The 24,052-nt window shown below is 31.4% G+C and overlaps 1 protein-coding gene across 1 annotated transcript in view; it reads left to right on the plus strand.

The window, feature by feature from the left end:
- The first annotated feature begins 10,628 nt into the window (after nt 1-10,628).
- Nucleotides 10,629-24,052, plus strand: part of LOC134696164 (uncharacterized) — a 53,366-nt gene continuing 39,942 nt past the window's right edge. Inside the window, exon 1 of the mRNA XM_063557822.1 lies at nt 10,629-10,698. The gene's annotated coding sequence lies outside the window, so the exon portion shown is untranslated. The remainder of the gene's footprint in view (nt 10,699-24,052) is intronic.

Genomic DNA, 24,052 nt, shown 5'->3' on the forward strand with positions numbered 1-24,052 from the left:
CCAGCATTCATCCCAGCTTCCGCAATTTCACCTTCATAAAGCAGTTTCAATATTACAGATATTTTTCATTATTGCATCCGTTTTGAACCATTTATAACACCGTTTTATAGGTTTCCTTACAGATACAGTTTACCTAAAGATAAAGATATAATATATTATTATTTTTAGATATTTTAAGACAACAAAAAACATTCCCTTACACATTTATAAGCGAGGTTACCCCCACAAACCCGAGGCTGAGGGGACGAACTTGATAAAAAATTAATGTGAATTTTCAGTATTTCAGACCAGCTCCTCACTCATATTTTTTCAATTCAGTGATTTGCTCCTTTCTAAAACATGAAAGCACGATGTACAGATTATCTGATGTATTTTTGTATCTATTTTAGAGTGGCACATTTTCTGCTGACTAATGATCCTATTTACAGTTAGGAATACTTTTTATTTGTTCATCTGTTTTTTTTTGTTGCATTTATGTGATGATGACTTTCTTCATTTACCCATAACCATCATGACCATGTCTGGTTCTAGCAGTTGTAGTAAATTGCACCAGCGAGAAGACAAGGACGATGCGTCTATTGCAATAATGATCAAATATCAAATAGATATATTCATTTAATTCAGAAAGCAAGTGACTTGCCAGAATTTACTTATTTTGTTTTTTCAAGTTATAAACTTTCTGATGTAGACTGCATATGCAGAAAATGTGAGGGTAAATTGAAAAAAAAGCTTTTTCTAGAGTACACAACGATTCCCACACTGAACCAGAGGTTTCCCTATTTAAAAAAATATGTACTGAGACTGAGAAGTGTTTTTTGTCCAATTTTGCAGATGCTGAAGGGTGTGTTAGTTCAGATATTTACCATTATACTGAAATCAATGTTCCAGTTTTGAAGAAAGCTTTTTCAGTTTCTATCCATACACATTTTCCAGAATACAGTACCAGTGTTACATTTTTTTTCTCATCTTTGTCATTCCCATTATAATAAATTTAATAGGTGTATTAACCTAACTGTTGTACAATGTATAGTATGTGACAAATTTTCTGGAAAAAAACACTGGTTTTTGGCTCACTGTCAGTGAGGATAAACGGGAGCTATTTACTCGTTACTTTAACTTTGATATGCATGTGGAAAACTTAATTTTGTTGTCCATATTGATACAATAATTTTAATTCATTTTCTAGATCAGATGCTGCAGAGGACCAGTTGTCCAAAAACACTTTTAAATAATTATTCAGTTGTTTGGAAAATTTTACCATTATAGACACTGAAAAGGTTTCATCAGAAATATAGATTTATTTTCTTTCAGTTCTGTCCTAGAATCTGTAATACATTCTTTTGTAGAAGAAACAGCCTTGCTTTTACCATATTTATTTGAGCAGTACAAATGTATTTTACACAGAAGTGCAAACATATTAGGCTTATGTGTTGAGCAAAAGGTTTTTCATCGTCCACAGTGGTTTTTGACCATATTAAAGTCGTGCCTTGGCAGAACCCTTGCATATTATGTGCCAAACAAGAAAAATTTAGGGAGAAGGATTTACAGGAATGGTACTGATATTTGCTTGTATATATTTACATACACTTCTTGTTGAAAATAGTAAATGCATTGAAGAGAATAAAAGATTAAATAAAGAAAGCATTATCCAAGCAGAAAAAATGGCTTCTACTTAATCAGAGGAAAATAGAAAAAACAACAACAGAAACGTCTAGAAGATGCTGTAAAAATCTTTAAAAAATATGTTAAAATTTTAATTGTAAAGATAAAATCTTGAAAATCCCCCCTATATTATGGAATTTTATTTTTAGAATTTTTTCTACAGATAATGAAGAGAAAAAACTGAAGAAGCAACAGTTTACTTGGAATTCGGATTATTCTGAACCTCTTTTTAATATTTTCAGAATGATGCCACGTTTGTACATTTTGAGTTGTATTTTCATTTACAGTCTAAGGACTCTCTTAGAAGGTACATCACTAACAGGTGTAGAGAGTAAGAACAAAACAGAGGTATGTTTTATCAGATAGTTTTATTGTAGCCTCATTTGACAATCTAGATAAAAACCAGGCTTACTCTGTAGTATGTGCTGGAAAAGATAGAAGTGGCTTTCATGGAACCACAATACAGACTGTGTTTCTAAAGCCCAGTAAAAAAAAAAAATGTTTGATGACTCCAATCTGATTTCTAATCTTAATCATGTTAATCAGACCAACATCGAACATGACATATCTGAAGTTCCCAATTCCAGAGACCGAAAACTGAAAAAAGGAATTTTTCAGAAACTTGTTAATCCAGAAGACAAATTTGGACTACCACAAGTAAAAAAGCAGAATAAGTTTTCTGACATTTCACCTTCAGGTATAGAAGAAACAGCTGCAGAGATTTTAGAATGGGATGCATTTTATAGAAGTATTACTAAATATGGAATTTCTAAAAACTTAAAAAAATTAAAAAATATTGTTTTACCAGTATTAAAACCTTTTTTTTCTATTCCTGTTGAATCCACTGAAAAATCAGATTTTTCATCAGTGGCCATATTGGACAAAACAGCAGATAGCAAAGATACAGTATTAAAGGTTTTGAATATTTTATATGATAAATTTATTTCAAGTTGGTCAGTTAACAAATTATGTTATTGTTGTAGGTGATGGAAAGAGTTACGATCATTTGATCAAACTGAAACCTGAATACGGGGAACAAATGGATTGGGTACTTGCCTACCCTGGGGATTGGCATATTTGAAAAAAATGTCCTTCCCATATTTGTAAAGATTTATTTTGATGCAGGATTAAAGCAACTTGCTACTAAATATCACCATGGAGCTACGTTAAATGTTTTAACTGAGTGTAGCAAGTTTGGTGGATTCCATAGTTTTTTTTTATACAAGCTTGGGAAGCAGTTATGAGACATCAAGTGAAATCATTTTTTGAATACAAATCATGTGAATCACCTTATGATATTCAAATTTCAGATTTAATACTAAATATTAATTCAAATATGTCATTAGATGAAGAAGATGATGAGGTTTGTAAAACTGATGTCTGGGAGAAGGTATGTGAGAATAAAAAGGAGATTTTTACTTTTATTACAGATGATTTATTAGAAGAATATAAAACTTGGCGTCATAAGAGCTCCTCAGTCAAACAAACCTTTGCCTTTTATGACAATTTTGTACATTTAGATTGTATGGCTTATCTTGGTTTGTTCTTCTCCATACGTAGTAAAAACTGGAATTTGCGCAATGTTTCACTGAAAAAAATTAAATTGTCTATTTCATGCTTTTGATAGGCAAAATTATCAGAGACTAATACCATACCATCTTGCTGATCTCCACACCTTTCCCAGCACCTGTTATTCAACATTTTACAGCTGGCTGCTTCTCAATTTCAATTTCGGGTAAACATTTGTATTCTGTACAGGGATGGGGTCGATTACTTTAAAATGTAATCGATTAAATTACAATTACTTTGCTAATAACATGTAATCGATTACATTACAATTACAGCCTATTTCATGTGTAATCGATTACATTAGATTACTTTTCTTTACTAATCTTGTTTTTTAAAAGCCTTAATTTATTCATCTTATTTTTTTTTGAAGAAGTTATAGACAAGTTCAGTGTAACATGTGTAATTTGATAAAATAGCTATAGACAAGTGTCCTTTCTCTATGTAAAAGATATAACTTTATTTTTTTCTGCAACTTTTAACCAACTGCCTAATTAACAAAAAACCTGAACAAATAAGGAAAACGAAATTAAGTATAATTTGATTGTATGTGGGGACATAATTACCACACCCATTAATGTTTGTTCATGTGTTAATCACTACTTCCATTTTTTAACAAACAGAAGGTGAGTTTGGGTATTAAAATTTTATTGTCTTAATAACAACATCAATAAAGTTAAAAGTGGTTGATTGTCTTTATTTGTTTGAAATTTTTAATACTTGCTCTAATTAATAATTTTGAATTAAGTGGCCTCATATATTTATGTCAGCCATCAAAGTCAAATTGGAACTAAATGTTTTCTGCATTTGAATTTCAATGTAGTTATGCAAAAATATTGGGTAAACTTATGGAAAATTGGAGTTAATATCAGAAGTTTTCAATCAAGGGAGAAAAATACTTACAAGGCATATTCTTGAGTCATAAGAGCTCAATCTCACAGCGAAATTTTCTTTTGTAAACTGTTAACAAGATAAAACACTTAGTTATACCAATTTGTAATATAGGTGATACAATTATCACATTAAACAAGTTCCCATCATTGTGAATACTAGTTTCATGATTTTTCATTAAATTTTTACATTTTCTTATTTTCATCTTGTCTATCATTTTTTCCCCCATACATATTCAAGATTTGTAATCAGCTAGTAATCATATGAATGTAATCTTAAAGTAATCTAAAAGTAATCATGATTACACCTGTTTTTTTGCAATGTAATCGATTACATTTCGTTACTTTTAATAAGAAATGGCATGGTTACTGATTACATAGGATTACACTGCAAAATGTAATCGATTACAGCTGATTACGATTACTGATTACGATTACCAAATGCCTGATTCTGTAGCATTAGATGAAGCACATGAAATGGAAATTAATTCAAAGTCAAAAAATGCTCTGAACTCTTTCAGCCAGTCTTCTTTAGCTAACCTCACTTTTTATTTACCTTACAGAGCAAAGACATTGCACAACCTTAAATCAAAATTACAACTTATAAGAGAAAAAGGTTTATATCAGACAGAAGGTATGTTAAAAATGCAGAAAAAAAAAACAGTTGGTGAATACATATCTAATTTAGAAACATCATCTCTGTTTGACATTATATGTAATGAACATTTGCACCATATTTTTACTAGAACTGAAACTGATCATGAACAAACTGACAGTTTGATAAATTACAGAAAGTATGATGAGGAAGACATGGCTTACTATTTGAAATGCTTTTTATTTAGGACTTATGAAACAGCTGGAAAGCCTCCCTCCAGAAAAAGAAGAAATTTAAAAACGTTTGCCCCTATTTAAATGTTTAAATGTGCTAAAAAAATAATTAATTTTAATTTTTATCCTATGTGAAAAAATTATTTTGTGCAATACATTAAAAGATATTCTTTGAAAAGTTCAAAGGAGAGAAGTTTTTAAAGATTGAATGTTTAGTATAGTTAACACTAATAACAGTGTTTATTACATGCCATTCTTTGGTATTTTATTTCATGTTTTAATGATACAGGTAATATTTTGTGTTGTCTTATTTGTGAATGCCGGTCATTTTGTACTGTCTTGGGAAATTTGGTATTGCACCTTTAGTACCTCTATTTGTGAATGCTGGTCATTTTGTACTGTCTTGGGAAAGTTGGTATTGCACCTTTAGTACCTACTGTGAATGCTGGTCATTCAGTCTTTTTGTGTGAATGTTACCAGTTCATTATTTATTGATGTAATAATCTTCTTTTCATACATCATGTACATGTATTTAGAACCAGATCATCAGGTTTTTTTTTCAAAAATAATTTGCTAAAACATGACAAACTTACCTTTTTTGTGATTTATTTGAAAAATAATAAACCTCTTATTAGGTCCAACAGATATTTGGCTCTTTTTAGGTGATTTTCTGAAAATGTGGCAAGTTGTATAAGATGTGTATAGTACCATGTGTTTCAATTTACAATTTTCTTGTACTTCAATAAATTGTTTATCATATATTCTCATTCTTGTTATCTTTTTGTGTATGCATCAATACATACATGTATATTTAATGAATATCCAGCAGTTGTTAGAAAATGAGTACACACCAACTTTATATTACAATTGAAGTTAATCTCAGCAACTTGGTAGATATTAAGACTTTGAAATTGGTTTTAAAAAAGTATTGGCTGCTTTTTTTCTGCTTCTTTAGTTTAAGATTGGAAAAATCAATTGTAACCTGCTCATTAATGGATGTGAACTGTTGCTGTATTTGATATATTTTAATCATAAACCATAGTTTGCGTCTCCTAGAATTTCTTTTGTTCCATAAAAGAATAATGTCTGGCAATTCAGTCTTTTTTGGTGAAATTAAAGGAATTGTGAAGAAAAAAAATATTTGGTCTATCATAAGAAGAACTTTTTACCATTTCCATCATTATTATAGATGCAGGTGAATGTGATATGATTGCCATTGAAAACAAATCAACCAGAGGATGAGCAGTAAAAATGGAAGGTCACTGAACTGCCTTCAACAATAAGCAAAACCCATACCATATGAAGAGCTATAACAGACCAAAGTCTTGCAAATCTTATCATAATACAAAACATTATTCAATTGATGCCTATAACTAGACAGTATACAATTGGATTCCAAAAGAGACTCACTGGCTTCTGTCTGGTTAACAAGTATATTTTATGACATTCAAGATAATTAGTGTCAATGTTGTATGTAAAATCTGACATAATTTATGAGTGATTATTTACATGGTAGCTCTAAAGGTACTGCCTACTATTCTTTGCTCTTAATAAATATAGGAAGATGTGGTGTGAGTGCCAATGAGACAACTCTCCATCCAAAAAACAATTTAAAAAGTAAACCATTATAGGTTAAAGTACGGCCTTCAACACGGAGCCTTGGCTCACACCGAACAACAAGCTATAAAGGGCCCCAAAATTACTAGTGTAAAACCATTCAAACGGGAAAACCAACGGTATAATCTATATAAACAAAACAAGACTACTTAAGACTACTTAATGGTTGATTTTGGCTGAGACACAGAAAAGAATGTGAGCTGCTGGAATGTTTCTACATTAAAAAGAACCTCAATAAAAAGGATGTTCCTGAGAAGATATTTCCTAGATCTTCATAATTTTAATTATATTCACTAACCATATATTGCTGTACATGCAAGCATAGAAGAAAAGCATTATTAAAATGACAGATGAATTTCACAGCACCTGCCCTTCTCACACACACACACACACAAAATATATATAACATGACAGAACACAAAAACACAGAACTTGAATATCAGAGTTGGGAAATCAATATGCATGTGTACAAGTTCTTAGCCTGGGCACAGTTGAAACTGATTGTGAATTTGATAAAAGAACAAATAAACAATAAAAAAAAACATTTGTGATAAATATGGAATTAATAAAAAATTTAATATTCTTATAATTTTTTAAAACTGGTTGTGTCCTAATGTCTTGCTTAAAAAGGAAAAATAAATACCAACAGTTGTCCCAATTAAATTTTGAGTAACTGTTCAGTGCCAAATATGTAAGAAAAATGTTATTATATTGAAAGAAATTGAAGAAAGAGGAATAATATTTTTTTCATTTCGGGCATCATTAGGGAAACGTATTTTTCTTATGAGTATTAGGGAAAATCCAGAGGTGTTACGAAGACCGTGATTTCTACCGCTTCAAATCAAATTCTGACTCTAGGACTTGCACTGATAGCTGACACATTTTCATCCCTGAAAAAATAGCCGTCTTTTATTAACATAAACACAATCTGTAATAATTTTTCTACAGAAAATAAACGAAATATGACCAGGAAATCACGATTTAAGGGAATAAATTACTATTTTCTAGGGTGTCAACGCTTGAAAATACTGATTCAACTTTTGTCAGGACATCATTTTTACGTCACATTGTGAATTCTGAGCGGAATCGCTTAAAACGGAGATAAACAATGTTCATAGTTAACAGTATGATGCTTGAATACCAACATAGAATAAAGACACATAAAGAGAAAAAACAGAAAATTAATTCCCGATTTTGCAGATCAAAAACGTCATTTTGTTTACGTCTAAATCACGTGATCAAAAACGTCTAGAGGAACTTTCCTGCGTCACTGGCTTCCCGGCTGTTATCGTTATCATTTTTCACTCAGAAAATGGTAATATCAATAATGAAGTTTGAAGTATCAACATGGATTACGAAACACACAATTGTTAGTTAAGGATTTTAATATGACGTGCTTCTTTAGCTTTGTAAACAACACTGTGATAAAATTCTCGATAAAATATACTTAACGCAGACTCAGAGATATACATGATAATGGCTGTTACAATATACTTCCCACGTAAATCTACATGTATTTGGAACCTATTTGCAGACCCCTTTGCCGATTTTATTGTTTTAAAAAGTGCAATTAAAACAAGACAATTTAACTTTTATTCTTATTCGTATGCATAATAAAAAGAAGGAATGCACAAAAGCTCGGAGAAATCAACAATATAAAAATAAAATAAAATTCCGCGAAAGTCTATTAATCTTTTTGGCGCATTTAAGTCATTTGAAAACATGACCTCATACAAATGAAACCGCTTAAGTTGAAACATATTTACAAAGGTATTTGAGCTTTACCTAACAGGAAGTAAAAAAGAACAGCCACACGCACAGCATGCCCACCCTCGCTCGTTTTTTAACGACCGTATTTTTCCTTTTAGAATCTCACGCTCAGGATAAATTTCGAATATCACAGTCCAGGCCATGTGTAAATTTCCAACAAGCTATGGCTTCCATGAATTATTTTTTAAATGTTCATACAATATTGCATTGCTGTTGATCACAAGTCCAGATTTCCAAAGGACTAGGTCCAGTAAGAGTCCTTTTTGGCCTCAAAATATAGCAGTTTACACATTTGATAAAATGTAAACTTTTAATTATTTATTGAACAGTAGAGTGCTTCTATGGGCTATTTTTGACTATACAATGAACATATATCGGGTACTGACACCTGAAAGTCATGCTAAATTACTGAATTCTTCAAAATTCTAGCATTTTAGTTAAATTTTAGACAGTTTTCGTGTAAAACTAAAGTGGCCGCATTCGTGTTGTATTTTATGATAATACATAACATATATAAAGGTTGCGGTCACTTTAATTTTTGACAAAAAGTGCCATTTTTCGGCATATTTGGTAGAATTTTTCATATTTGAGCTTGAATCGGATCGTTTTTAATGACTAAATCAGTTCAAATCTTTCACAGAAACTAATTGATTCAAATGAAATAGACACTTAGGTGTTTAAAAAGTGGTCAAAATCTTTTGTCAGATGAACCTGAAATTTGAGGCCAAAATCGGTCCTTATCCTAAGTATCTGAATTTTTCAAGAATTACATACTTTTTTTTATAAAAATAAGTTAAATCATTGATATCATAAAATATACATAATGGAACACAGAATTCAAATGTTACAGTGTTCCGGTGGAAACATACTAGACATTCAAAATCTATGAAGAAAAACAGATCTGTTTGCCATGGTACAAGCGGATATTCAATTTCTTGCGATTTATTTGTAAGTCTTATGAGTGTCACATTTGAGTAGTTCACTAGTTGTGTAGTCAAGATATTTAGATTTACGTTTTGATAATATTATGGTTATCAGATGATTGGTTCTGTGTTGACGGAGCGCGCGTCTGAAATATTACATTTTAAACCTGGTACCTTTTGTAACCTATTATTCGTGTGTTTTTCTGTCCTATATGTTTTCCCATTTATTTGTATTGTAGTCCTGTCATGTAATGTTTTCATTTTAATGTTATATTTAACCTTGCCATAAAAGAGGAAAGGGAGGTTTGGCATACCACAAAACAAGGTTCAACTCCTGATTTTGTTCTTAAAATGTCCTGTACCAAGTCAGGAAAATGGCCATTGTTATATTATAGTATGTTTCTCTCTGTGTTACATTTTAATGATTTGTTTCTGTTGTGTCGTAGTTCTCCTCTTATATTTAATGCGTTTAACTCAGTTTTAGTTTGTAACCCAGATTTGTTTTTTCCAAAATCGATTTTATGAATTTCTAACAAGAGTATACTAATGTTGCCTTTCTCTATCACAATTGGCCTTTAAAGTCTCTATTTATCTGTTAAAATAATTATAAAAATTTTGTTATATTTTGATGTTTTTTTTACCCATCATAATATGTGTCAATTTTTCTTATAAAAGGGCAATAATTATAACAGGAAGTCGATTGAAGATTATGGTGATTAGACTTATTTTTAGTTATTGTCTTACTATTCATTCTTGTCACGTAAAGATGCTATCTTTGGGTTATTATATTGTTTTCTGGAAAATGGGGAAAACGCGTTTATATTTTCCAAATAATAGGCATCACTTGGAAAAGAAAGTAGAAATAGAACAATCCGTTGATACAATAACTCTTGTGAGATATCGTCTGACGTTTTAGTCCTGTTGGATTTTCTCTGTCTATGGCGGTTTTCAAAAAAAGTAGACTAAAGTTAAATGTTATACATATATTCCATATTTTCGATTTGTCGACAATCGTAATTGAACATGTATTTCAGACTAAAAATCAATCCATGATTTTGACGAAGTTAAGTTATATTAGCCATATCTTTTCAGTGAAAATAATTCATGTAAAAATTAAAAATACACACATCGCATGTTGATGACAGACGACGGATAGACGCCAAGTGATCACAAAAGCTCATACTGGCCCTTCCGACTAAAAGATAGACGTTAATCATTAAGAAAATAATCGGATGACAAGATAAATTGCTTTATCGTAGTTTCTAGGTCTTATGCCATTTACAGCTGATATGCATATTACATTGATCAGGTATGTGTACACTTATGAGTCATATATTTAAACAAGATTACTTAATATTGAAATAGATATTAACACTTTCAGACCTTTAAATACCGACGTATTTTTCAATTGATTTATTCCATACTATATCAGATATTAACTGGTAAGATGTTATTTTATTTGTTTCTTTTGAAATCAGTTACTTTTTATTTTCAATATCTAAGTACATACTAGTGACATAAAGATTTATCCTTATTCTGCAATAATCATGTTTCTTTTTAAAATTTCTCCATTTGTACAGTTTTAGAAAATGTAGATTGACATCACCGATATCTTATGACGTTATCGATGTCTAAGTGTAAGATAATATCAGATTATTACATGACATTTTTCATATCAGATGAATAATCAGCCCAAGATTCGATATCAGCCCAAAAGCCAATCTTTTTATCATATGGTTCAACAATTGAGAAACAAACTTTCTATATATTGACCATTGTAAATGGTAATCAAGTAGTAGTGTCCCAGGTTATAAGGAAAATTCGGATCCCGCTAACATGTTTAGCTCCGCCACATTATTTATGTATGTGTCAGGAGCCTGTAATGCAGTGGTTGTAGTTCGTCGGTGTGTTCCATATATGTTTCTCGTTCATATTTTGTATATAAATTAGGCCGTTAGTTTTCTCGTGTTATCTTTTTTTACATTGACATATCTTGGCCTTTTTAGCTGATAATGCGGTATTGGTTTGCTCATTATTGAAGGCAACACGGTGTCATTTTGGTGCATGGCGGAGAGTTTAATATGAATGATAACTTTTGTACGGTATTTTTTTGCCGAATCTGTAAATGTCTCCATTTAGTATGAAAACAGTATCTTTCATCTCCTTCTTAACATTATTTGAATATCTTTTAATCATGTTAAATTTTCAGAGTAAGTGTATCATGTGTATGCGCAACGTTAAAAACGTTATGCATTTTGATATTTCTATGAGACGGAAACTCGATTCAAATTTAAAACCTTACAAGTTGAATGAATTGGTTTCAACTATAGTTTCAAGTGTTACAAGATAACAACAACTAGGGCAATACAACAAGCAGAGACCTTACATTCACGACAATTTTTAAGTTTACAAAAAGGAAAAGATTAATGTTTTGATAAAATGAAAAGATATATTAACATCTTTAATCTGTGTGTTCCACACATAGACATTTCGTGGTTCATTCAAGAATGGCATATCGCATAATCAATGGTATGAACAATTAACACTTCCGAAGCACCTGAGATCATCCTTAGTTTTTAGTGGGGTTCGTGTGGCCTATTCTCTTTTTAATGTTGTGTCATGTGTACTATTGTTTGTTTGTATGTTTGTCTTTTTCTTTTTTAGCCATGGCGTTGTCAATTTATTATCGATTTATGAGTTTGACTGTCCCTCTTGTATCTTTCGTCCCTGTTTTTACAGTTACAATGTATCTACGATTGCTTTCTCATTTTAAGATTTGTTTTTGGTTGGTAAAATGACCACATCCAATGTTCTTTCCAACCATCAAAAGCAAATCTTAAAAGCAAAAGTTAATTAATTATATTAAGCGTTCTGTTTAATGTTTTATAAAAGGCAAAAAAAGATCGGACAGTTTTTACACAACCTTTTGCTTGTAAAAAAAAGCATATGAATAGAAACTGCTTTTACACAATCTGTATTCAAAATGGAAATGTTAGAAAGGTTTCTAAGGTTTTTTGAAATCTTTGGACCTCCATGATTTAACAGTTACAATGTGTTAAAGATTTTTTTTTAATACGAGCGTCTGGTTACACAATTTCAATCCTAATATCTTTGAGGTTATTATTTATCAGGTATACGAAATTAACACTTTGAACCTTAGTTCGCTCTGTCTACACATTCGACATATATTAATGTGCTAAGTAGTCACTGTTATAAAATAAAGCATGGCCATTCATCTATAGGACTAATTATAAGACACAATTTCGAGTTTCCATGAGACCATATTATTATGGCATCGTCTAGGTATACGAAACAAGTAAATCTTACTTGACCTTTTGAATTGCTTTTTATCAGTGACTAACACGTTATTTTACTGTTGTTTAATATTTTTAAATTCAGGCAAAGGTACCTAGGCAGTCTATATAAGTCATCGTATGAAAAACAAATACAGATTTGATCATGGGGTTTTGTAATAAAAAGAAGTAAGAAAATATATACGGTTTGATAATAATAATTTTAATGTCATATGGAACTAGTGACAGGTGCAAAATAATGTTAATCCAGTTCTTGATCTAATGCATACATGTATCATAAACTTAGTCATATGTGCACGATTTTTTAATTTTTTGCATAAATTTCGTATAATCGTAAAAAAATATTTCAAGCGGTAAGTTTTGAGGAAATACGGCAGCTAATAAATGGTGGTGTTTTGATGCCAAATTTAACGATTGTCACCCGTTTGTAATCAATCAACAAAGGAACATAGGTATTCAGGTAAGCACGTATATAATAGGTACAATATAATATACATGTAGTTTATCCTGATGACGCCGCGATGATAACGTTTTATTTTTCTATTTGCACTATCGTACTGTGATCATCGGAATTTTACGAGAAAGGTCACGCTGCATACGGAAAATGTACTAGCAAATTGTTTGATGGATGCAATCAATTAAAAAAAAAATCTTCTAAATTTGGAGAAATAATAGAATTTCTGGAGAAAAAAGTATATGCACATCAGTTTTATAATAAAACTAGTCATTTAATTATAAAAAAACAAAAAAGCAACATATGCATTGATGGCCTTCGGCTGTTGTCTGCTCTATGATCGGGTTGTTGTGGTTTCTTCGACAAACCCCATTTCTATTCTCAATTTTATAATTGATTGGCCATTATATCATATCTGATATTCTTCATCAGTCATAAAAATCTTCCATCATTACTGAACTGAACAAATAAATAACACGACGGGTGCCGTATACGGTGCAGGAAACGCTTACCCTTCCGGAGCACATCATTTCACTCCCGGTTTTAGAGGAGTTAGTGTTGTTTTTTATTTATTATTTATAACTGTTGATGTAAATGTCCTAAGGTTTTGTGTGTCTTTTTTTACTCATTGGTTTTGATTGTTATTGTCTTATATTTTCATTCTAATTTGAAGTTTCATATTACTTTAACCAGGTAATTTATTTCTATCTTACTTGCTTGTTCACAATAAATTAAGTAGCATCTTAGGAAACATTAGATAGGCATATGATTTATGTAGGGGCAGTAGACGTCTTATACCTTCATGGTCCAATCGAAACACTACATTGCAGTTTTGCTAGTATACATTTAAGGTCTGTGTTATTCATTTCAATATGTTTGACAGTTTGGATACATATTCAAGATTCAGTGGTGTAAAAGTACAACATATATAATACAGAACTATTTAAAAATAAGTTGAAAAATGCTTAACTCATCAGGTGGATACAAACAGAAATACATCTCACAAAAACACAGAATAGACGTGGCTGGTAATCTTAATTTCCCAACAACAATATGTATAAAAACGATAGTTATTTACTACAACAAGGAATAACTGCTAATGCCTCTATCTTCTATCCTCATTATAACGGTTATGTTTATTTCTATTATTTTACTTTGTATATTTCATAACGTGTATGTTTCAAAAGTAATAGAGGAGAAATCAGCTGCTTTACATCACACCTGAATGGTTTAGTAGATCAATGGAAACATATTGCCAGAAAACCATGCGAAAAATAGGTAAATGTAAAATATTTTATATTAAAACAGCATGTAATTATACTCAAGAATTAGAAGATTGATAAAAAACCAAGAGGATTTGGAATGATTGCAAATGTGACACGTCTCGTCTAAAACAGCATGACTTAGAAGTTAACCACTATATGAATTCAAGCGTGCGCAACCCCAAAAGCGCGTAGTCACCTATGCAAGGTCCCACAATGACAAATGTGAAATATTTAAACGATGGCCTAATGTTTGTACAAACCATTGAGCAGTTATGACGTACGAGTAAGACACATAACTAATATTTGATTACGTACTTGTTTTAAAATACGTTGTCTTGGAAAATTTGATTGATTAAGTAGAAATGGGCTTTAATCAGCGTCACTGATGAGTCTTATGTAGACGAAACGCGCGTCTGGCGTATCAAATTATAATCCTGGTACCTTTGATAACTATTTAACCTAGCTTTGCATATTCTTAGATCAATACTCTGGGTATGTTGTTGTCATTTTCTGCATAGGTTTGACATAAATATAACTAAAAGGCAAACAAGTGTCTACAAAATACTACATACTAGAAAACAAAACTGAGCAACAGGAACACTACTGGGTTGGTCTTACTTGCTCTTCCTGTAATATCCAAAGAGTGTTAATACTCAATGTGTTATTGGTTTGATATATTACTTTTATTATATTTCGTTGAGTAAATCAATCAGCTAACTAAACCTTTCATTTGCATAGAATTCCCTTTAATTGACTAACAAAAACAGGTATATTGAGTAAGAAAATGTAAATCCCATATTCAGGCCAAGTTTGTATATTGTAGCTAAATTGGGGAAATTATAATCGTTTCGCTTGTCATAGATTGTATGGAAATGATCGTTAATGTCAAATTCGAGACATGATTCCGAAATTGAAGCAAAGGAAGTTGAATTAATTATTCAATTATGTCCAACTAAAATTTCAGCTAAACAAAAACAAATGGTTCTCCCTTTTATCTTTTTAATTACAATATCGGATCAAAAGTAGTTGCATGTTACGTTGTTTCTACATCTAAAATCTTACTTTAAATAACTGATAATATTTGTTTTATCAAACTTTAAAACTTTGTGTTTTCAGATTTGCTTTCAGCAAATATGATTCGAATACTATATTGAAGTATATCCGATGAATTTTGTACAGAATAAGCGCGCGTCCTGTGTATACAAATATATAATTCAGGTATATTCGATTAGATTTTGCAACCACAAGGTCGATGGCACTGCTTGTGGATATATCTGTCTCGAAAGGATCCCCAGCCCAGTTTTTGTTTACATGAAATTTAATGATATCTTCATTTGTCATCGGTGCGTTCTTTCGTCATTCTAAACGCTGCAAAAATAGAACTTATACCTGTAATATTAAATTTTAATTCAGAAACTTTCAAGACTTCGAGGAAATATTTTTTTCTACCTCTAAAAATGGCAGCCTGAAAAGTTGACTAGTTGAAACAGCTCTTAATGATTCACATCATACTTTTAATCTGATTAAGTTAATTCAGTCAATCCTTAAAATCCTTCAGAATCAAGCAAATCTAAATGACTAAAAGAAAATGAAAACATCACCTAACAAACTTCATGCGTTCAAAGCGTTTTTGTTCAGATTTACTTTCACTATACACGCTCAAAGCCGAATACTTGAAAGCCAAAAAGTGAGGAGTTATATGGACTAAAGTATGATTAAAATTCCGAAGAAATCTAGGGTCGTTTTCGATTGAGGTAGTTAATTTACGGGCAACTTGGGAACGGTTTGTTATAAATCAAATCAGTACCAAAGTACTGACAACGGAGCTAATAATACCCTCGTGGTCTGACAGTCCACCAGACGAGGTGTCGTCCAGAACATAAACGAAGGTTTGTTTATTTCGAAATCATATCTATATTGATGAATGTTTGTTCAGACAGAACTGTGATATTTGGACCGATATATGCAATAATTTTGTAGTTCGGGGTAATTGAATAACTGTAACGTATACATGTAATACCTAATTATAGGTTTAAAGTCATTCAAGTCTTTTTCTATTAGCAACACACAAAAGGAACATGTCAATTGGACCATTTTAAATACTATTACTTACTTTACTTATTATTATAACCATCTCATGGTGTTTTGTACGTTTGTGTATTTAACAACTTTTTTTTTGTAAATCTATTTATATTTCTAAATTATTTTTGATGAATAATTTTTAATTTTCATATATTGAGTTGTATCTTTCCGTTTTTTTTAGAGTACATGTTTATTAAGATAAGCGCTAAATAAGCACTGTAAATAATAATTAAAAACCAATTGTTTTTTTTTTCAACCAAAAACCCTGTATTTTAATATAATAGTCAAATGATAGCCAATTGTACGCTGATTCCAGTAATATATGGTTCCTAAACAATATTTTATAAATAAGGGAGATAATTTGTTACTTCCGGTTTGTTAAATATATTACTTCCTATACTTTTTGAAAATTTACTTGACACTGATTCCAAAAAGATCTGCTTCTATATACTTAAGTGAAGTACAAAAAATAGCTACCTTCGGTTTAAACCAGGTATCTTCTGGTTGTATGTTTTAAGGTTAAATGGTTTGAAACATATTGCAATAAGTCTCAGGTCTTTATCATGTAAAAGCAAAGATCAAAATGAAGAATGTCAAATTAAGCTATGACCGTTAGATTAATCAAGGTCATAAACCAAGGACCTCAAATCAAAAGACCTAATAGATATAGGAAGATGTGGTGTGAGTGCCAATGAGACAACTCTCCATCCAAATAACAATTTAAAAAGTAAACCATTATAGGTTAAAGTACAGCCTTCAACACGGAGCCTTGTCTCACACCGAACAACAAGCTATAAAGGGCCCCAAAATACTAGTGTAAAGTGTAAAACAATTCAAACGGGAAAACCAACGGTCTAATCTATATATAAAAAAACGAGAAACGAGAAACGAGAAACACGTATATATTACATAAACAAACGACAACTACTGAACATCAGATTCCTGACTTAGGACAGGTGCAAACATTTGCAGCAATGTCTTAATTATATTTTGTTAATGAGTTATATCACTATACGAGTATTTGTACATGCAAGAGGGGTGAAAACACCGTTAACGTTCAAAGTACCCTTGCAATCGAAATTTACATTTTACGACATGTCGCAACAAAAAGTTTAATGAAAATTTTGTCGATATCTCATACGGTTTTGGGAAAAAAGTGAAAATAAGCTAAATCAAAATTTAGACCTTGACCTTTCACATTGACCTAATTTTCATTTTTTTTGGACCAAGGACCTCAAATCGAAATATCCTAGGTCTCTTTCAATTATAGTTTACAAGATAGAAATTTATATCACTCATTTCAAGTGTATAGGGGGGAAATAACTCTCAGATGAAGTGATCGTAACGTTTCGGTCACAATTTAGACAAATCATTCAAAGGATATAACGAGCAATTTAAAAATATATTTGTGGCTTTCTTTTACGGTCACGGAGGAGATGTAGTCACAAGAAAAATTATGTTTGGGAAGATAACTCCTACAAAAGAAAAGTATTCGGTTACGCAGGGTGAATTCAAAGGTGCATAACATGTTCGATATACTATACCCAACATCTAATGGACACTTTGTGAAACAAAACTTAGACGCAAGAAATAAAAGTGGCGGAAGAAAAAAAATAATAATTAGAACAAATACAATAAGCCTTTCCACCAAAAAGTGGAAAGTCCTAAAACTAATAATATGAGGCATGCATTACTTGTGATTGGGGACGAAGTCTGTATGAATTATTTTTTTGGAACTTGGAAATATTGTTAAACGAAGAAACGGAAATACCGTACCGTTTCCAATTTTGGATCTGTTGTTAAGGATTTTACTTGTGCCGTTATTCGAGATATGACGTCATGTGAAGTGTAAACAAAGAAACGCAATGCTTCATGTAATGTTAATTCATATCAAAGACAAAGAATTATTGAAAATGAAATATTGGTATTGTATGAGTTCCTACATTTTACTAGACTACTCAAAAACTCACGACAACGAGACCGGAAGAAGGAAGTAGATTTTTGCGTTCTGCACAAATGCGGGAATTTAAAACAGCGACAAAAAAGTTAACAATTTTGAGTTCATTAGCACAATGAAAATAAGGGGAAATTTTCCGATTTTTTTTTAATTGATTTTTCTACTTTAATGGGGGACTTCGTCACAATAATAATGTAAGGCAGGCATTACCTTTGGCTGGGCACGAAGTCTGTATAATTTTTTTCAAAAGTTTTAACATGTTAAAAAGAGAAACAGAAATACTGTAACGTTTTCGATTTTAGTTCTGTTGTTAGGGATTTTAGTTGTGACGTAATTAGGGATTCAAGTTATGACGTTATGTTCAATGTAAACAAAGAAAAGCTGTCATCAGGTAACGTTTTTTTCACAACTTACAATTTTTAAAAATGAATAAGTATAAGTTCCTTTATAAGACTGATAAATATATATTTTATTCAAAGTCTCATGCAAATAAGACCGGAAACGGCAGTACATTTTTGCGCAGCTGCGGGGATTTAAAAAAGATTAAAAAAAAAAACGATTTTGAGTTCATTAGTAGAATAAAAATTCAGGAAATATTTCCCGATTTTTTTTTTTAATTTAATTTTTTTTTTCTATCTTTATAGGGGACTTCGTCCCCATGATAAGAGTCTTCTATCGTTATAGTGGGACTTCGTCCCCATAATAAGAGTTTAGCGAAAGAAATCTTTGTATTACTGAAACAAACTACATCAAGGTTTTCGATATCACAAATTAGTCAAAACATTTACTGAATTTTATCATCGGTACAAGGCTATTTTTCGTAAATATAAATGAACATGCAGATATCTCATTCGTTCAGGTATTTCACATCCAATTTTTTATTGTAATATTTTTCACAAAGCCCTAAAACATCGGCATTCACCTTAAAACACACAAAACCTTTAAACACACTCATTTAAACGGGGTATAGGTAGGATAGTGTTTTCAGGTCATTAACACGGGTATATTTTGGTATTAATATTGATTAACTTATAGGGTCTTTGTATTCATTCTTAAACCATTTGTTGGCATGATACGATAGTATGTTCTTCTCATGATAGGGATTGTGCATTATCGTAGTATGATAAAGACATTATATTTCTATTACTATAGTAGTTTAATTGATGTCTTGGGATGGCATGTTAGTATCTGCTAGTAAACTCTGTTAATTTCTGTATTATTGTAATTCTGTTAACATGTAGTTTCGTTTGTGCCTGTCCATAGTTTTAAAAACCATATGGCCCTATGTTAGTTTTGTATGATTTTTAGTTTTAGTTCCTTTTCGGACGCTCGTTATCACTGAACTAGTACTCAATGTTTTATGGGGTACGCTGAAGCACTCTATCGGGTAAGGGATTTTCTTGCTGTATTGAAAATCAATTGGTTGTCTTCGGCTGTTTTCTACTCTGTTGTCGGGTTTTTGTTATTTTGATACATTCCTCATTTCCATTATTTATTTAATCATCTGTATCCTTTGGTTATGAATTTGTAAACTACTTTTCTGCCATTTTTGTTTATTTTTATATTTATATTTATGACAATGAATCCAAAATGCGTCGCTTCTCTACACCCCACAACACACCAGACGAGTGGCCATGCCTTGAAATAATACGAAACCAGGTGAAGCAACTTAATAGAAATTTGGTATCTATACAGTTAGTAAGTATGAATAAGATATCGTTTGTATTACATTCATTTGTAGCTCGTCTGTGCTCTTTATGTAGTTTAGTTTTCATATCCGCCGTCCGTAAACTTTTAAAACCAACGTCGCTGAAGCTTTAGATAAATCATAACGTATCTTCATCGATGTTTTTTTTTATTTAAACATATGGTCCATGTTCCTGAATGTCAGCTATAAGAGAAAAAAACCGAAACTACAGAAACTCTGAAGTACTTCAAAAAACAATCGCCAATGCAACATAAATAAACACAAGGTACTTGGTAACAACTGTCTTATTCCTGACTTAGAACAGGGCATTTTAAGAAAAAAAGGAAGGGGAGCCTGGTTTTATGGCTTGCAACCTCCCGATTATATGACAATGTTAAAAATACAACTAAAATTACGTGACAGAAATACAACACAAATACACGCAAGAACATAAAAAAAAACAAATAAATTATACAATAGTATATTTCAGCATGCAAACCATATTAACAAACCACACCTAAAATAAATTCATAGACTGGGTCATTTAAATAAAATTGAGAAGTTTTGACAAATTGTAGGTTTTGAGCAAAACTACATAATGTATATAAAGATATACTGTATTCAGAAAAAAAAAGTATCAGCAATACAGTCTGTGTAAAGCAAATAGATTTTAAAATGCAATAAAACTATCAGAATCACAAGTCACCCATTGTTGCTTGCATGACAATTACCTCATATTTTACGATCAAATTGAACTAATTCGTACGCAAATGTGTTCTTGAGTCCTACTATTAGACATTTTGCAGCTAGTACTACAAGCACGAAGTGAACAACCTTGTTTTTTCGATAAACTACACAGAATTCCAAACATCAAACATTTTACCCTTAATACTTTTTATCAGGAAATGATAAGTATTTAATCATATTTTTAGTATATTTTAGAACTGTAAAACTAAGTGGCGTAGCTTGCCCTCTTATATTACCGAGGCAGGGGCTCCCCAGAAGCTAAACAGGTTTTACTATTTGAAAAACGAAAAAATACCATTAAAGTTTTTACTTTATTCAACATAATAATGGTAACATGTTCAAACAATAGCTACATGCATTCACAATATGTCAAGCTCCGATATGACTTTTTTCCTTTCTCTTTGTTTGTAAAAAATATTGAATAGTACTAGTGTTTTAGAATACTATAGTCATGTGTGCTTTAGATGTATGTATGAAAGTTAAATTATGTAATATGTTTTAAATTTTGATACTTAAAGTCGCGTCTCCTGCAGTTTAGTGCTGTGTCATTCTCTTAGCTGTTCTCGGTTGTTTCCAGATATTAAAGTTTATCATTGTCGTCACCAGACAGGTATCTTGAAACAATAGCCATTCGTTTTGGCACTTCCACCAAGAAACTATGTAGGCTGACTCATAGAATCAAACAAATTTCGAATGCAGGTAGTGCTTTACAAAACATGTGCTCTATATGAGGATAATATGCTTTTGGTTGTATTTGCTGTATTCGGGTTTTAACACCAGAAATATTACCAGACATCACGCTAGCACATTCATATCCTTGTCCACGTAAATTGTCCATATTATCCCACATTCTTGAACATAATTAACTGTTGTATTGCAATTGACTTTGCGTCGATCTTTTCCATCTCGATAAAACATATGAAATCTTCAAACACTGTAGCAGTTCTATCGACATATCTAATGCAAAGTGCCATCTGCGCTTTTGTACCTACATCCGTGGATTTATCAACCATTTTGTCTATTGTACTTTTTAATAATTTCATTTATAAATTGCATTCCACACAAGCTTACCAGTTCTTTTTGAATGTCTGGGCTTGTGTATTGTGAATTATAGAGCGCATTCTCCAAATGAGATTTTAAAATTGGCACATCATCTGCTTTCCATTGTAAGAAGCGAGAGAAATTATCATCTTCTATCTTTGTTTCCTTATTCCAATTGTATCCAATTGTATCCCCGTAAAGGAACATCTTGTTGTCCTAAAACAGCTATGGTGTTTATCATTCGAATTCATTTAGTCTTTCTCTGTTACGTTTAACATTTTCTTCATATCTTTTTGAGATAGAAACAGTTGTATCCTTTTCTTCTTTAGAAACTATTTGTTTATGATTTATTTGTTGCTTTGTGTTTTTTTGTTTAATCGTTGTTGGAAAATAATCCTCCTCTTTTGGACCCAGTGGCATTTTTCCAATCATTAAACCTTTTTTCCTAGAAAACAGTTTTTACAAAACCCGGCATCTTTTCGTATTGAATATCTTATCCAAGGAAACTTCTCTTCACACTTTGAGGAGTATCTTCGTCCGACTGTTGCCGGAAATACAATTTAAGAGAATGACATTTTAATATCAATTAGTAGTTGTGTCCTGTCACTGTCGTTCAAAGATTTCTCAGAAAAGTAGTACATGTAAGGATGACTGTTTGTAGAATCAGACTGTTTTAAAAGAAATTCTGTATAGATATTTAAAAACCATAAGTGTACACTCATCACATATGATTTCGTTGTTACGTTGGATTATATCAGTTCCCTAATTTCCATTGTGGACTAACGGACGCTCGGGATGACTTAGACTTTTATAGATGACTATGAGGTATGGGTCTCAATGTTGAAAGACGTACGGTGACCTATAGATGCTAGTTTCTGTGTCATTTTGGTCTCTTGTGGAGAGTTTTAAACCGGTAGTTTCCGGCAAAATCTTAAAAGTCTTGAAACAATTGACGGGTAGATAACGATTAAATTATTTACGCTATGAGTGATATAAATTGAAGGTATACTGAAATAACCATGCATTGAGTAAAAGGAGATATTGGACACTATACTAGAATTCAAATGTACATCCATGAGACAGCAACCACATTGAAACGACACAAATTACTATACAACATTTTCAGGACATCATACTGTATTCACCAAAAACGCAGCTGACTATGTCGTAGTAATATGTCTGGTGCAAAAATTTTCGACTCCCGAGTCTTTAGTAAGTTGTGTATGATTAAACCCGATACTATTTTATCTACGGTCAGCTTATAGTTATAAATAATAACAAAACACGTGAAGATATAATCACCTTACAGAATCTGCCAATTAATTTCCAAGTCGTCGTACACTCTCTTATATCGGTGTCTGTACGTTACTGTGACATAATATTTAAGGTCAAAGAAAAATGGGGAGGGTTAACACACACCAATGTTTCAGCTATATATATCAGTACTGTATACTAGCCGTTATATTAGGGTTTGAACATTCATTTATAATTTTTTTTGACCATATTTTTTTTCCATATTTTGGCACCATTCTAAATTTCTATTCTTTTAATTTTACATGAGTTGCAAGTCTATTTACCTCATCCAGACCCTCATTTACAACAAATGTAAATAATATCGGACCAATAATAATTTTAATGTTTTACCTGAATTGACAAGTTATCCGATCGGAGAAATTGAAGTCTCGTGAGTTGGATCTTCATCATGATCTATTCTACTGTCGTTGCTTGCAGTAGGGTTAAATAAATCTGTTAGCTTCAATTGTGCGATGTCTTTGACTCTGACATATTTAGAATACTGAAAACCAAAACGTCAGATAGTATTTATACAAGTCGGTTTATAAGCGTTTAGTTGCTAGTCTGCTGCTTCAGGTTGAAATTGTGTAAACGAATTAAATTATAAAATTATTTTTGTTTTTTAAAGTTTTTTTGTTTTGTTTTTGGTTGTCTCAACCTAAGCGATGCCATGACTCCTAGAATACATGTAGTTCTGGTACACTGACACAAATATGCAAAGTGTATGTGGATTTCTCGTTCGAAATACATAGATATAAAAGCAAACAGCTATATTTATCCTTTTCTAATAATTTAATTAAATGAAATTACAGAGCTGTAACAACATGAATAACTTTATCATTTAATTGTCAAAAAGGTTTAAACACTGTTTTTATGTGTCTTAGTTTTTTTCACATTCTTCTATTATAACTAAAATTAATACGTAACCAGAAAATGATATTGTCAGTACGCAAGTA

Source organism: Mytilus trossulus, chromosome 14 (assembly GCF_036588685.1).
Source record: "Mytilus trossulus isolate FHL-02 chromosome 14, PNRI_Mtr1.1.1.hap1, whole genome shotgun sequence".
Taxonomy (NCBI): Eukaryota; Metazoa; Mollusca; class Bivalvia; order Mytilida; family Mytilidae; genus Mytilus; species Mytilus trossulus.